This window comes from Melopsittacus undulatus, chromosome 10 (assembly GCF_012275295.1).
Source record: "Melopsittacus undulatus isolate bMelUnd1 chromosome 10, bMelUnd1.mat.Z, whole genome shotgun sequence".
NCBI classification, from domain to species: domain Eukaryota; kingdom Metazoa; phylum Chordata; class Aves; order Psittaciformes; family Psittaculidae; genus Melopsittacus; species Melopsittacus undulatus.
Window position 1 is genome coordinate 15,818,092 of NC_047536.1, and position 14,785 is coordinate 15,832,876.

General features: G+C 38.5%; 1 protein-coding gene across 1 annotated transcript in view; it reads left to right on the forward strand.

Annotated features, from left to right (window-relative positions):
- Positions 1 to 14,785, forward strand: part of SPOCK1 (SPARC (osteonectin), cwcv and kazal like domains proteoglycan 1) — a 287,013-nt gene that overhangs the window by 178,155 nt on the left and 94,073 nt on the right. The window lies entirely within an intron of this gene.

Consider the following 14,785-nt stretch of genomic DNA (forward strand, 5'->3'; position numbering starts at 1 on the left):
ACCGATCTTAAAATAGATGATAATTTCATTCCCATGAGCATCTTCTGCATTTTAGAAAGATGGGTAGAAAAAGCCATGATATTTTTTGTGTTATACCTTTATGCGTCTTACTATGCAGCCAGGCTTTTTTAAGGGAGTCAAGGAAGGAAACACTATGTTGTAATTACAGTCCATATTGCCAATGCAAAACGCTTGTGTGATCTCTCTAGTAATTGGAAGAGGTGATCAAATATTTCAACTTCAAAACCCAATAAGGAAAAAAAGGAAATTCTCTCTTGTGGTTTGCGCTGTTCCCCTCGTTCTTCTTCCTCTTTTGTATGTGCTATGAAAGTCTGTGCTAAATTCCCAGCACCAATAGTCAAAAGATCAAATTTTCTCTCATACCAGGCCCCTTTATGACTCCTTAACACTAAAGAGTTATAATTTCAGAACCACACAGCTGTCAGAATTTGACCCAGTGGATCTGATGTTCTGGAGGCTTGGAGCAGGCATTTCATGAGATGATGCTGAACTCCTCAACAGGAATATATCAACTGATTAAAGCCCATCTCATAATTACATATCTGTAGATTTGGAAGCCAGTGGGGTAATTTTTATGTTTGGAGGCTCCATATTCTCCTTTCTCATCTGTAAATTCAGTGGTACATATTTTATCAAGGACTGTATATTCATTTTAAGACACTTAACTGGCAATAGTGTAGAACTGACTAAAATAAATAAATAAATAGCAAATGTATCATGATAGATTCTGTTACATTAATGAAGCATAATTACCAGGAAACATTTCTAAGGATCTGTGCTATTAAATCTTTGTGGAATAGCAAGGGCATGAAGATTAACAAGTTTTCAAATTACTTGAGAGAGAATTATCCAGCCTACTTTTTGCTATCAATTATTGGATTTATGTTCTCTACTTTAACAGTGAAATCCTGTAAGATTTATTGCAAATACAGAATGTTCAGCGATAGCAATTTAAAAAGTCAAAATTTCCAGCAGATTCCAGAGTTATTTCCTACTTTAATTAATATATTTTAAAAAAAGGAAAAGAAAACTTGTATTGCAGCCAGTGTAAAACTGCCACCTCTATGAAATCAGATATTGCCATTAGATAACAGTACTTAAAATGGGGAGTTAATGTTCTTGGATTAGCTCTTAACTTTGTAGAATTATCTGCATAGTCTTTGGAGCCTCAGTTTGCACTCAGTTCCCTGCTGAGATGTTTTTTAACACTGGAACATTATGAGGAACTGGAAACAGAAATGAGGTTAAAATGAAAACAAGTTTTCAGCTTTCCATACTGAGTAGATACGTTCTGGAGCCTTCTGACAAAGTGGTTTTCCTGTCAATTCTACAACACATTTCCTAGGAATGTAAAGAATAGTTCCTGACAAGAAAGTCTCTCACCTCAGAAATGTGAGCAGGATAGTGAAGAGACTTTGAATGTAGAATGTGAAAAAGAGCCTTGTCATTCAGGTAGAAATGTCTCCTGGATCTTCTGATAAGTGGTTATTGGCTTTTCTTTATGGCTTTCCCTGAAAGTCTGTTAGTTTTAGTCCTTTTGCTTGGTGCTAACCAGAGAAGGGATTTGGTCTCATCAGCCTAGGTGAGTGCCCTAGTCACTGTGCTTTCAAAGTGGTATCTGTCCATGTCTGACCCAATGAATGTTTTATTGGTTATGCAAAATTCACTCAGTAGCCTGGTTGCACTCAACTGGGCCTCAAGCTCTACTGAGTCTGTACTGCTGTTGTTAACAGAAGGGTAAAAATTCACTCCAACTTTAAGAAGTCTGTAAAATCAGACTGATACAATCGCTGCATCCTCGCTTGATGGTATGACAAATTTATTTCATATTAAGGTTGTGAAGAGTCTATAGTATACAGTTACCCCCAAATGACTTGAGGATTCAATTACCACTTGTACCTAGAGAAAAGTAGACATTATTTTCTTTCATTATTATCTCAAAAGACAGAGTATGGCTTTGCTCCTGGAAAAGTATCCAGAGACATTTTCTCTCCTCTTTTCATTATTTGGAAGTGATCTATCATTGCTGATTTCATATTTTATTTCTACAATGGTAGAGATGAAACATAGTGGATTATGATTTCTAAAAGATAAAATCGTTTGCCTGGGTCTTCTCATAAATGCCAAAAAAAATCCCACTCTCTTTTCCGTTTTCTGGAAGAACAGCATCTTTAATAAGAGGCTATTGCAAAGCAGACTTTGCCAAGAGCCCTTAGCTAGCCTTTTTTACTTAGAAGTCTCTGTGCATACTGAATAGGCAATTTCTATCATTACCTCTCTTCATACTTTTCCAGGGAAAAGCAGATGCTTCAGAGTGTTCTGAGGACTTGTTACTAGACCTGCAGGATTCTGCAGAAATAATCTCATGAACACTTAGTGATGCAATCACTCCAACTACAGCACTGTTTTGCTTATAATATAATTTAACTCTTTCGTTTGTCATGTAATAAATATTCTCTGAGAGTCTCTGTATTCTTCTGTGCCTAGAAGATTTGAAAAGAAATTCCTTTGTCTTTTAATGAAGGCTTATGTTATCTCACATATCTGAATAAACATGCTCCTGTACAGCATAATGCACTGTTAAAATAAAGAACAGGTTTTGTACCTTGAGGCTCTTTTACGACCCTGTAAAACTTCAAAAACATGTTACTTTTCAGAAAAAGGAAAATATGCCCTTCTATCTTAAATATATACCTTAGAAATCATGCTGTACAGCAAATCTTACATATATTCCTTACAAATTATGCTGTGCAGCTCATTGGGATCCCAATTATTTTCACTAATAGAATTTATCTCCTTTTTATTTTTTAGGTATTTTTATTTGTCCTCTGGCATAATCTATATTCTCATCTTTTGGTTTTTCTCATCTTTCTTTCTACACTGAATCTGTTCTACTTTACACTTCTTATTGTGCAGCCGTCATTTGAAGAGAGTCAAGGAAGAACTGTCCCAGGAGTTAGTATTTGGATTAGAGGAACTTTATGCTGCCATCCCAGTTTTGACCCAAAGTAAATCAATCATCTGTAAATTCTTCATGTAGCACAGTCCACTAGAAGGGAATAGTTCTGCAAAAGTTCTGGAGAAGGTACTTGAACAAAGTTATTTCACTTGTGCACAGAAATCTTTGCCAACTTTTCATTAACAACTTTGCTCACACTCAGATTTAAGATGTTTATAATTTACCGCAAAGATACAAAAGTGACTGTTCTGAAGTTACTATTGGAGAACACAGGGTTAAGACTTCAGATTATGTTGCAATTTTGGCACTTCTTCTATTTCATCTTTTTTTTGTCTTATAATTTTGAGTTTTCCAACTGTATCAATCTCAAAAGGCTTCATAAAATACAGAGGATAAATGTGCTCTAATCACTCTCATTAAATCAGTTTATTAGTATTCTTTATTGGAATGGGTGAGAAACCATTTCCTTATCATTTCACAAATCTGGAGGTTTTAGTTTAAATATAAAATAAAGTCCAGCCAAATTGCTCCAGGCCTTTGTTCATCTCCCCTTGAAATATTTCAGTTTGATTTTGAAGTTTCTTTTTTAACAACTTCTGGTCTAAGTTTCATTTTAATATAAAAAAGCCTTTGAATATAAACTAGCAAATAACTCTGAATTTGGTAAGGAAAACATTTTGCCAAGATTAGCTCCTTTTGCCTTCAGCATTTTCCAGATATAGAAAACCATTTTCCCAGGAATGATTTCAACTAGTCAACATTTGCTTCTTCCTGTTCAGGTGTCCTTTATTATGGCTTATGACTATGCTGTATTTCAGGTATTAATCTATATTTGTGCAGCTGCTGAAGAGAATTGTCTTTGTATCATCCACATTCATACTAGGTAAAGTATAGTAAGACCTAATATGGTTTGCATATGCTAGTTTTGTTATTGTAACTCTGTCACTGCTTCATTATGATGATATCTAGGAAAATGCTATTTAATATGTATGGGGAGTGACAGTTAGGAATGTTGCTTTGCTGAGTTAGCCTCTAGCTTTGATCACCACATCTTCTTTTATGAAAGCAAACATTCTAATTAGTTGGTTGCTATAATCAGTGATCATCAGCTGCAGAAGACTCATTAACCTTTAGTAGTGAAGCATAATGTAAGGGTTTTTCATTCATTTTTGTCAATGAGTTAAGAAGCCAAGAGAATAGGGTTAGTTAAAAAGAGTTGAAAACCTGAATAAAGAATGAAACCTGCTCCTCTAGTCTAGCATCCGGTTTCTTGCCTTGCTCAGAAGATGACTCACCAAATAGAAACACCGGAAACTTCAATGTCCTCTACTTTTTCTTTCCTCTCCTTTACAAATCCTTTCTTTGTCCCTTATTGGCATTTAAATTGATGGTCTGTGTTGTACAGAAAGGACATATAGTTTCGTTGTATAAATTAGTCTGTCCATTCTTCATTGCCCTACATTGTAATGCCATGCGCCATTATTCTGGTCAGTCATCTGGCTTTAAATCTCTTTCAAGTCCTTTGACAGATTTTTCTAGTCTTGGCTAATCCAGTTTACCTGAAGCCCAGGACTGCCAAATTGAATTACGCCGCGGTCATTCCTGCTTAGCACCTCATCCATAGTTAATTTCTTGAGCTCCTATGTTTTATCTGTGCATAAATTTTTCATTTGCAACAATATTTTATCTTAGCAAAGGTAGAGCTCAAGTCTGAGGAGGTTTTTTTAATTAGTTCCTTTGTTAGTTCAGGAATTCTTGCTTCATTTTGAACTGTGCTGTGTCACTGAGCTTCATAGTCCTTTCAGAAACTTGTATTCTAGTTTGTGATGAAACAGAGTAAGAACTATTCATTCTATAATGACTTTCACCCAGCCCGTGACAGCACACCAGCCATATGTTGAGTGCTGAAATGAAAACCCTGCCCTCTTCACAACTGAGTAGAGAGCTCTGTCACTGACACCTTAGGATCATGATCAAGGCGAGATAAATACTCTGTAGACTGCTGGTCAGAAAACACAAGCTGAGGTTTCAGTGTTCCTGACATTCAGTGGTGTGATTACTCCAGTTTACCTGTTCACCTCTCTGCTATATTCTAAACGGTAAGAAAAATATAAGGACCATTAGAGCATTACAGCTGCTTTCCTACAACCCTGAGAGTAGGATTTAACCAGCACTGGGCTCCTGCAAAAGATGTAAAATTACTTTCCAATTCTGGGAAGAAACAAGCTCATTTTCTGTATTCTATCTTTGCAAATATCTCCTTCCCTCACCCAACATATTATTTAATAAAGACCTAGAACTGTGACAGGTCTAAAGATAAAAGTACATTTTGTATCTTAAGCAGTGTGCAGACTGAAAGTTAATGAATAGACTGTAAACAAGCAAATGTGAGAATGATTGTTCAGGTGATCTAGAAGGATTTTAGGAAGACAATGTATGACCATAGCTAAATTATTGATATTTTCCTCTTGGACGTAGTGGAAAGCAGAAGGATAATTTGCTATGGTTTGCATTTGGGAAAGAATGGCTATAGCTAAAGAGTAAGTCCAGATAATAAATGTCATGATAGGGAAACAGTGGCCTAAAAATTTAGAAGCTGATGTGAGAAGAAGCTTGGTTCTGACATAGTGAACTTCTAATATGAACAAGACGTTCCCAAGAAGAAATCACAATAATAATACAAAGAGATAGAAGGATAAACCAGAAAGACACTTACAAAGTTTCTCAGACTAGCGAGAATTCAAGCGTAAAAAGGTAAAAGGACAAGACAATTACAGGTGAAGCACCAAAATGATATTGAGGGACCATCTACAGAGAATATAATACTTAATATGACACTTTCTAGCAGAAGTGGAAAGAATAGTTAAAAGTGGGTGAAATAACTGCTTCTCCATGGGACTGCATTTTTGAGGTTGAATGAAGCAGGAGAAAGCTTCAGAGGTGGGAGGAAGAAAGTGAGAAGAAAAGGAGATTAGCTGGGAGGAGGTCAGAGCATAGTGGTCAGGCAGAAAGACTGGATTCCAAATGGTTAAATACAGCAGTGAGTAGGAAAGAGCACTGCAATTCCTTCACAATTTCATAAAATTCTCCTTTGAAAAGCTGACCAGCGCCAGCAGAGAGGGATGTGAGTCAGGCAGAAGGTAGATTACAGACAGACAGTAGCTTTTGACAGGAGAAAAGTGCTCTATGGAGAAAGGCTGCAATGTAGGGGGAAAAAAAGAATAAGATTAATCTGCACTGAAAAAAATATACTGCAGTCCCTGTATTTCCACCGTAGCAGCAAAGAAATGGTGGAATGAAATGACAAGAATAGGAATAAGGCACAAGGAATCAATAGTGAGTAGGACAGTGGAGAGAAGGGGATTGAAATAGAATCGTGAGGAAGCTGTTTGGGAGCTCACAGGAGTAGAGCTCGGTTCACAAGAACGTCATCAAAACAGTGGCCACGTTCTATGGGTGAGATGGTTAATTCCAGATTAGTCCAAATGAGTTGCTAGAGATGAAGAAACGTTGACCCTTGTTCAGTCCATTAGTTTTTCATAGCTAAGTCACAAAGGACAAAAGGTGACAAAAACAGAGTGGTGGGGACATAGATATGTGGTTGACCACACAAGATAAGCAAAGGGAAATGTATGCTGAAGTGAAATTCAGGTGGGAATGAGTGATTGACTATAAGGTGGCACATACTAAGCCAACAACAGCATTGCACTAAACCACTTCCTGATTAAACTTTAGCAGCAAAGTATTTACATCTCTTGTTTTTACAAAGACTATAGAAGTCCCAGGTGAAGTTATGCTGCATATCTAAATATGTCACTGGTGGTGTCTCACTTTTTCACATGGTAAAATATGGTTTTGAGGAAGCTGCTACTGAATGCTGAAGCTTTCTAAAGTGTAAATGCATAGCTACATTGCATTTTAATGGTACCTTGAGCCTTCATGGTAGGGTGCTATGGAGCTACGTATTTGAAGAACGGATGGTCTGTAATGCATAGCTGCAAGGCTTCATGATTCAAGATCACAGCAAAGTAAAATCTTAATAACTCAGTGGAAGTAACTCATGAAATGGATATCTTGCAGTTTCTGCAAGTGTGTTGATTGCATTCATCTTCAAATTTTACCTGAAGGTGTGTTTCCCCATGTGCTGTCTCTAGACTGGATCATGTACATTCAGTTTGTATCATAAATTAATGTGATTATGTAAATTCTGTCTATCAGTTTGGAACCTTCCTGAAGCTCTAGTCACCTTTCATTAAGACACAGCCAGATATAAGATGGGTAATGCTCTTGATGGCCTCATTGAAGAAGCTGGGAATGGTATGGATATTATGAGCTCCATCTCTAGCATCAAATAACCAGACTGACAGCACTGAATATGTTGAGAAATTCAGCAGAATGCTTAGACATTCATAGTACTGAGCTCTGTAAACCAGCAGTGCTGAATAAGCAATAGGAGCATTAGCCTATTTAGATGCTAAAAAGGATGGGATTTTAAAATTACACAGTTCCTTATAATATTTATGACTGGTTTGGTTAGCATGCATTTCACTCACATTCTTTTTATTCTGACATAGGAAACTGCATTCTGATTATTTCCCTAAGCCAACCTTGAACAGTGGATTTTGACTACACTCTGGAGGTGGTTTTGGGATTGATTACTTTTCTTTCAACTGTCTTGTTTGACAAGCCAATTCTATTCAGAAATCATGTATGAATACTTAGGTAATCGATGCTAATTGTAGACATCCTCAACTGCTTAATCTACTGTAGCCTTCTTGAGAATTTAATAAGCCTCTCATAATAAAATGTGTCAGAAGGGGCAAATATTTTGCTAGCACAGCTTGTAACTGATTGTTTGTACCATGGTAGCAAGTATTCACACAACAGAAGTCCTGTGCAGTCATTTTTAAAAGGAAACATTTGGTTTAGTGCCTTAGGGGCAAGAATTATTACTATATTTTTTAAAATGCATTACTTTCTCATCCCTACCAGCAATGTGTCAGGTTTTGTGAGGATTGCATGTTACTCGCCTTAGGAGAAGCAAAATCAACATAATGAAGCAGAACACAGATGAGCTGTCGAAGGATGCTTGGTTTGGGGAGAGTCATTGAGTTCTCCCTGCAGTTTCAAAGTGACAAGAAGATTTCTGAACCTTTTTGCTTTAGAAAACTCACAGACTCACACTTCTTTAGGCAGTAGGGCTTTTTGGAGTGTAGAAGTAAGGAATGTGTTGCACATGATTCTACTACTGCCACTGCATTTATAAACCATATGGAAGGACATAGAGCTGATAAAGATCCCGGTGTGGGTCTGCCACCTATTTGAACCCTTTAGTTTGTCCCAACAGTTTAGTATTGCCCAAAAGCTGAATGTCTGACATTGGGGTTTGGATGGTGTTAAACCAAACCCTGTGTTTGGCTGAGAATGAGGCCCATTTTAAAGCTTATCTATCCGCAGCTTTCTGGTGTTATTAAATGCTGCCAAGGTACCTGCCACAATTTTTAGCCCCACTGAGTAACTTGCACCTTTCTGTTTGCGCAGCTACTCAGCTGCGTGGCATTCAGCATTGTAAGTAGAAATATGAGATGTAGCAGGGAAATGGTGGAAAATTACTGCTCTGCCTGATTTAGCAAAAACAATTTTGAAGCTGTCTAATTGCATGAAACAGGGCAGAGTGAGTGAGGATCAGCTTTCCTTCCCAAACAAATGTGACAGCTCAGACTAATCTCACATGCCATCAGCAATTCAGCTTCATCAGAGAACTTAGCGAGTTCTGCCAGTGGGAGGAGGCAGGTGTGATCAATATAATGTATTAATATCAAAATAATCAGATCCTGGCCAGAGAGGAGGTGCATTCATCCCCTATAAAAGTGTTCTTTTCTGGTAGCAGGGAAAAAAATGTCATAGAAAGAGGGAAAGAAAGCCAATGCCAACAAAAGTATTAAATTTGCTGCACTCTTCACCTTTAAGCACGCTGTGCCAAGTTACAGCATCTGACACAGCCTGCAAAACCCAGGGTTCCAAAGTGGCTGCTGACGATTACTCCAAACTGAGGAGAATGGGAGAGAAGATTTCAGCTTCAATTATGAACTTCCTACTGTCTCCCCTCCTCCTTTGAAAGTCAAAGCACTTCATTTTATTTTTACAGAGTTTGGTGTCTGAGATTCCTTTTTATGTTAGTGGAAAAATAACGATGAAAAGGAAAATAATTCTCTTATGAAAATTAATGAGAACACACAGAGTTTAGGAGCTGTGTTATTTATTCAGGAGAACAGAATGACTCCTGAAAACACCAGCATCTTCTGTTTGTGTGGATTTCTTCTTTTGGTTCTTTGCCTTTGTGTATCTTGCCAGTTTTTGTATCTATGCAGCTGTGGAGCATATGTATTAGGTCTAAAAGTTGCAAATCATCAAGAATTTAGATTCAGAAATAAATTGCCTGTAAGCACAACAATCTGTTAGCCTAGAATTTGAGTAGACCTCTCAAACCCCATTTTTATATATTAAGGTGTCCAAAGGCAGAAATCCATGTGCTTCTCTAATGACCTTAATAAACAATCTTATCATAGAATCATAGAATAGTTAGGGTTGGAAAGGACCTTAAGATCATCTAGTTCCAACCTCCCTGCCATGGGAATAGGTAAGGTCAGGTACCAACATCTCAGAAGGATACCTGATGTACTGAGAGATCCTGATGTTATGCAGTATTAGTCGTCTAGGCATTTTAAGAGTATCCATATTTAAGTGCCGTATTACAGCTGTTTAGACACAGACCTTGCTGGTGTTTGAGCAGCCTTGCTCAATGGGATGCATTCAGACGGTTCTTTGCTTTCAGTGTTACTGGATCTCAGGAATTATCTGCAGCAGTTTTATCAAATCAGTCAGTCTAACAGACTGTTTTTCTGGCCATCTGGGTTCTTGGAATCTTATGTCAGCTTTTCCAAATCCTCTGTGCCTTTCAAACGCAGAAGAAAATAGAAGATGAAAGGAATCCTTCATCTTGCAGAACATGTAACCTTGAGCACCCTGGGTTCCAAGACCTTTTACTGTCTTTAAGGAGTTATTTGCTAGCTGGACCTAGTAGGATCCATGTATGAGTCTTCATGACATTTTCCCTGTGAGATGTGTCAGGGTTTTTTTTGCAAAACACAAAGCTATACTGAAACTTTCAGCCTTCCCTATACCTGACAAGTTCCTCCTGTTACATTGTTTTTCCCCCATGTGTATTTTTATGCTGCCTTCTTGATGTTGGTAAGAAATAGAGGTTTGCCTCTTCCTCTTTCCTTGGAAATACCTATTTTTCATTTAATTGGAATGACACCTGATACACTTTCACATCAATGGTCAAGATTTTTCCATTTCACTTCCCTAAATTCTTCCTCTCCAACTCTATCTCTTGAGTCCAGCCTGCTTCCTGCAAATAGTCCTGTGGCTACTGGTGCTCTCCTGCAACAAACAGATTGAATTCCCAGTATAATCTCATCAGTGTCATTGTTTGAAATGACATGCATGCAAGTAGAATACCCATTTACTGTGGGAGAGTCTAAGCCTCATTCTGCCAGAAGGTCCCCAGTCGCCACTATGCCCCATTAAGAATCTTTGCAAATCCACAGAAATACAGTGAGCAGAGGCCTTTTATTTCATATGGCTCTTTTAAGCCAGATCTGTTAGGGAGCAGATATAAAGGCAGCAAGAGAAAGTAATCAACAGCCTTAGTACAATCAGATAGTTGAAATTATTTCTTTGAATAATGAAATCAAAGCAAGTGGTAGGATGCAAGTCCAATGGGATGATGCTGAAATACAAGGCAGCTCTGCATGTTATTATTTTTTGTATGTGTGGGCATAAATTCTAGGTAGAAAAATTACTCTTATCATCTCTCTGTTCTCCTTTTACAGTGTTTATGTTAAATAAGGAATCATATTAAACAATTTCAAGCCTTAGCATCCTTTTATTTTTCAATGTAATATCTGTAGACTCTTCACATATCTAGACTGGTAGTGGCACAAGGTATATACAGCTCTTACCAAAATATGAAAGGTTATAGAAATGAGGCCAAACTCTTAGCTCTAATAAACAGAATACAGAAGTGATGCAAACAGAGAAGAGAGCATTGCCATTTACGCTGGCAAATTTCAGCTTTGTCATTCTTTTCCACAAGAACAAGAGAAACAGCTTATGCAAAGGAAAGATAGCAACAGGCAGGCACTGCTGGGTTTATCTTTAGTGTGATAAGCTTCCTTCAGGGAGACAAGAACAAACTGTGCACAAGGCATAGAGAAGGTACAGGGTGTACATTTCAAACTCTTTCCACAGTGAATCGTTCCAGCTTCAGAAAACCTTCAGAAAGTTTCCTCTTTCTCAGAGCTCCTTTCAGCTTCTAAGGAAGCATAAATACTTGGTACCTGCTTTGGTGCACTGAACTCCTTAATTTTATTTCAATAGGGCTTGACTGATAAGTGGTTTTATGTGACACATGGCATTTAGTTTAGTTGCCTGGAGCAACCTGTTCTAGTGAAAGGTGTCCCTGCCTGTGGCAAGGGGTTGGAACTGAATGAGCTTTAAGGTCCCTTCCAACCCAAACCATTCTATGGTTCTGTGGGTTTGACAAACTGTTGCTGAACCACAGGCAGAGCTCAGACCCCCCCAGCAAGCAGTCTCAGTGCCAAGAGCTGATGCTCGCAGCCAGCAGCAGCCCTGCTCCAGTAGCCAGGTGGCACCAGGCTCAGTGATTAGCATCCCTGGGGCTGCCACAGCTGCACATCACAGCTCCCATTAGGGCTCAGCTTCTGGCTCCTCAGGGTGCACCTGGAAGCCTTTAAATCTTGGGTGGAGCCACTTTTCCTGCAGCTTCTGAGCTCTCTTCCTACTGCCAAAGCTTTGTGCTTGGAAAGCCTGTGTGGAAGTGCAGGTGCTTGCTTCTGGCAGTGCAGAAAGCTCACATGCATGGTCCTAGCATCTGGTTGGTGGCGTCTGGAAGTCCTGCTTCATTCTCCTTGTTCCCATGCAAGCACAACAGATGTAGTCTCCCTGTATTTTCGCAGTATGTGGTAAGGAGTGTGCCTGTGCAATGCGCAATGAAGTTGAGGCAGCGTACGTTCTCCCTGCGTGGAAGTGAGAATGTTTTAAACCTCTGCTATTTCTTTATGCATTAAAATGTTAAAGAAACTGAATTCTGTAAGAAAAACTTAACTATTCCTTAAATCTTACACCTTTTCATGCATTGATTCTCCAGTCTGAAAAGCAAAAGCAAGCGGAGGTTGCTTATAACTCTAAATACTTGAATAAGATATTCGTGTCTATTTGCTTCTGGAGTATAGAAAATAGGTGCCCCTCTTGTCCTTATCAATGTAGCAGACTTTTACCCCAGTGGGGAGTTTCTGGTTGCTTCTTCCTGCACAGTTGTTATTTTCTAATGATTTGTAGCAAATCCATTCAAATCTGAGTCTTAAAGCAGGATTAAAGTAGGATAAATTGTCAGGAGAGAAAACAAAAAAGGCCTAATTTGCTTTGGCCTGGCTTGCTCCTGATATATTTATTCTAAAACAAGATGATTAGCATAGCAAAACACGTTCCCAGACTATGTGAATGCGCACTTCCAGTGAGAAGGGATTTGCTGGCTGCATATGGCAGCCAGTATTCTTGCCTAGGTTTTAATTTGTTTGTGTGGATGTTTGATGTGTTGTTAGGGGTTATAGGATTGAAAAGCTTCCAAAAGTCTTATCCAGCCTCTCAAAATACCAATCCAGAAAAAATATGGTTACTTTCAGAAAATAGGTGTTCTCTCTTTGGCAAATAGGTGCTTACCTATATTTTTGGCAGTTAAAACTTTCAGCTATTGCTCACTTGGCCAAGCTGACAGAAATCAGTTTTGACTCACTTCAAAGGCCTTTTGCACTATTGCTGCTGACAAAACCATAGCTGCAACAGAACATATTCATTTTAGAAACCCAGATTGGTTCTTGGAACCAAAATGGCTTCTGTGCTGTGCTGCTAATCACATCACACATGCGGAAATCAGGGCTGCTGCAGGTTCGTGCAGCAATCCCCTGCCTTGATACACACGTGATATGAAATGCTTCTAAACTGCAGACTTTTTAATAGAATAAAATGCTTTGAGATGTGTTCCACTGTGAATTGCTCCTGTTGTTAAATATGACTCTCTTTGGAGAATAAATTCCCTTTCATTAGCAAAAGAAGATCCTAAAAGGGGGATGGGGATGTTTCCTTCAGCATCTGTGAGACACTGCAAATTGAGCTCAGGTGAAATCATTATAGTTCCTAGTTAAGGGTTAGGCTCTGCTTTTACACACCTGGGTGGCTGTGGCTTCAAGGCAGCTGCAGTGAGAATAGAGCTCAGGCCTAAGGCTGTGCTTGCTCTTTTTCCTCTCAGTAAAGTGATGGAAAGGGCCACCAGGCTTGATGAGCTGCGGAAATGGCTTGAAATGGACAAATTAAATTGCTTTCTCTTTATCTTTTTAAAGTGATGATGGGAATATGGAAAACATTATTAGCTGTAGAAGAGCCTTCCAGTAGAAACTGGCTTTGCAATATGATTCTTGAAGAGACCAACACAGGTCCCTTCAAGATCTTTCTTAAAGAAATTAAGAGGGAGGTGTATGTAAGGCTATGCAGACAAGGTCAAGCAGCCACATTCAGAGTGGGCTTTTAAGATTATAGGGTAAAATGCCTGAATGCAGTTTGGTCCAGAAGTGCTGTACAATGTATTTTATATTTGCCACTTGGAGCCTCAAGATCCTGTGACTGGGGGTTTTTTTTAGGTATCAGTCAAGCTAAAAACTTCAATCTGTATTTAATTTTGATGAGGTGTTCGTTCAGTCGCTCATCTCCATCCTTCATGTTTCACAGCTAATGGCTTTGATGACAATGACACTGAATTATACTCTTCAAGTTTAGTATTTCTTAGCTGGTTTTTCCTGTAACTAGGACCAAAACTTTCTTCTTAACAATTTTACACAGAGAATAGGGTATGTCTTTTGAGATTATGGAAATCAAAGTCGGAAAAGTTAAAAAAGTCCTTGTGCTGTGATGCACCCTTCTGCACTCTCCAAAGCAAAAAGCACAGCGCCTTTCATAGATGTCTTAGCCTCTGCTCGTCAATATCTACAGTAGTACAGTAAACATTGTTCTGATACTCAGCTTGTGCATTTCTAGAAGTACAGGCCTATAAGTAGGGAATGAGGGAATTTCTTGTCAAGAAGCAAAGACAACACTGCCTGTATCCAAATGGGGCATAAGATAATCATATTTTAGTAACAAAGCATTGTTGGAGGTAAGGAGGCTGGAGGAAAGTCACTCTGGAAAATTTAAGTGGTTTGTGCAGCCCCAGCATAAGAGAGCACATCTGCAGAGTGGTATTTGGGGTTCAGAGACAAACAGCGACCCATCTGCAGCATTTAGCACATGGTGTAACAGTAACTGTGCAAGGCAGAATGCATCTGAAAGAGGAAAAGCTGCTCTGTGCATTAAGAAAACGTCTTCAAACTAACAAGGAAATTTAATCTTAAATACTGGGCTTCTATTTTCATAGTTTATGATACCATGATTAGGTTCCTTCTGTGGACACAAGTTTCTTAATAGTGCTATTCATCACTGACAAAGGTTAGACTTGAAGAAAACTAGAACTGAGATGAAAGAATAGACTTTTTATTATGTTAGCAGCTGAATGTGTCATTACATCAGAGTCAGTATTGTGTGGCAAATTGCAAGCTGTAGTGAAATTGCTCTAAAAAATATCTGTATATGTTTTTCTCAAACTCTGATGAAGTCATTCAGCAGCACATT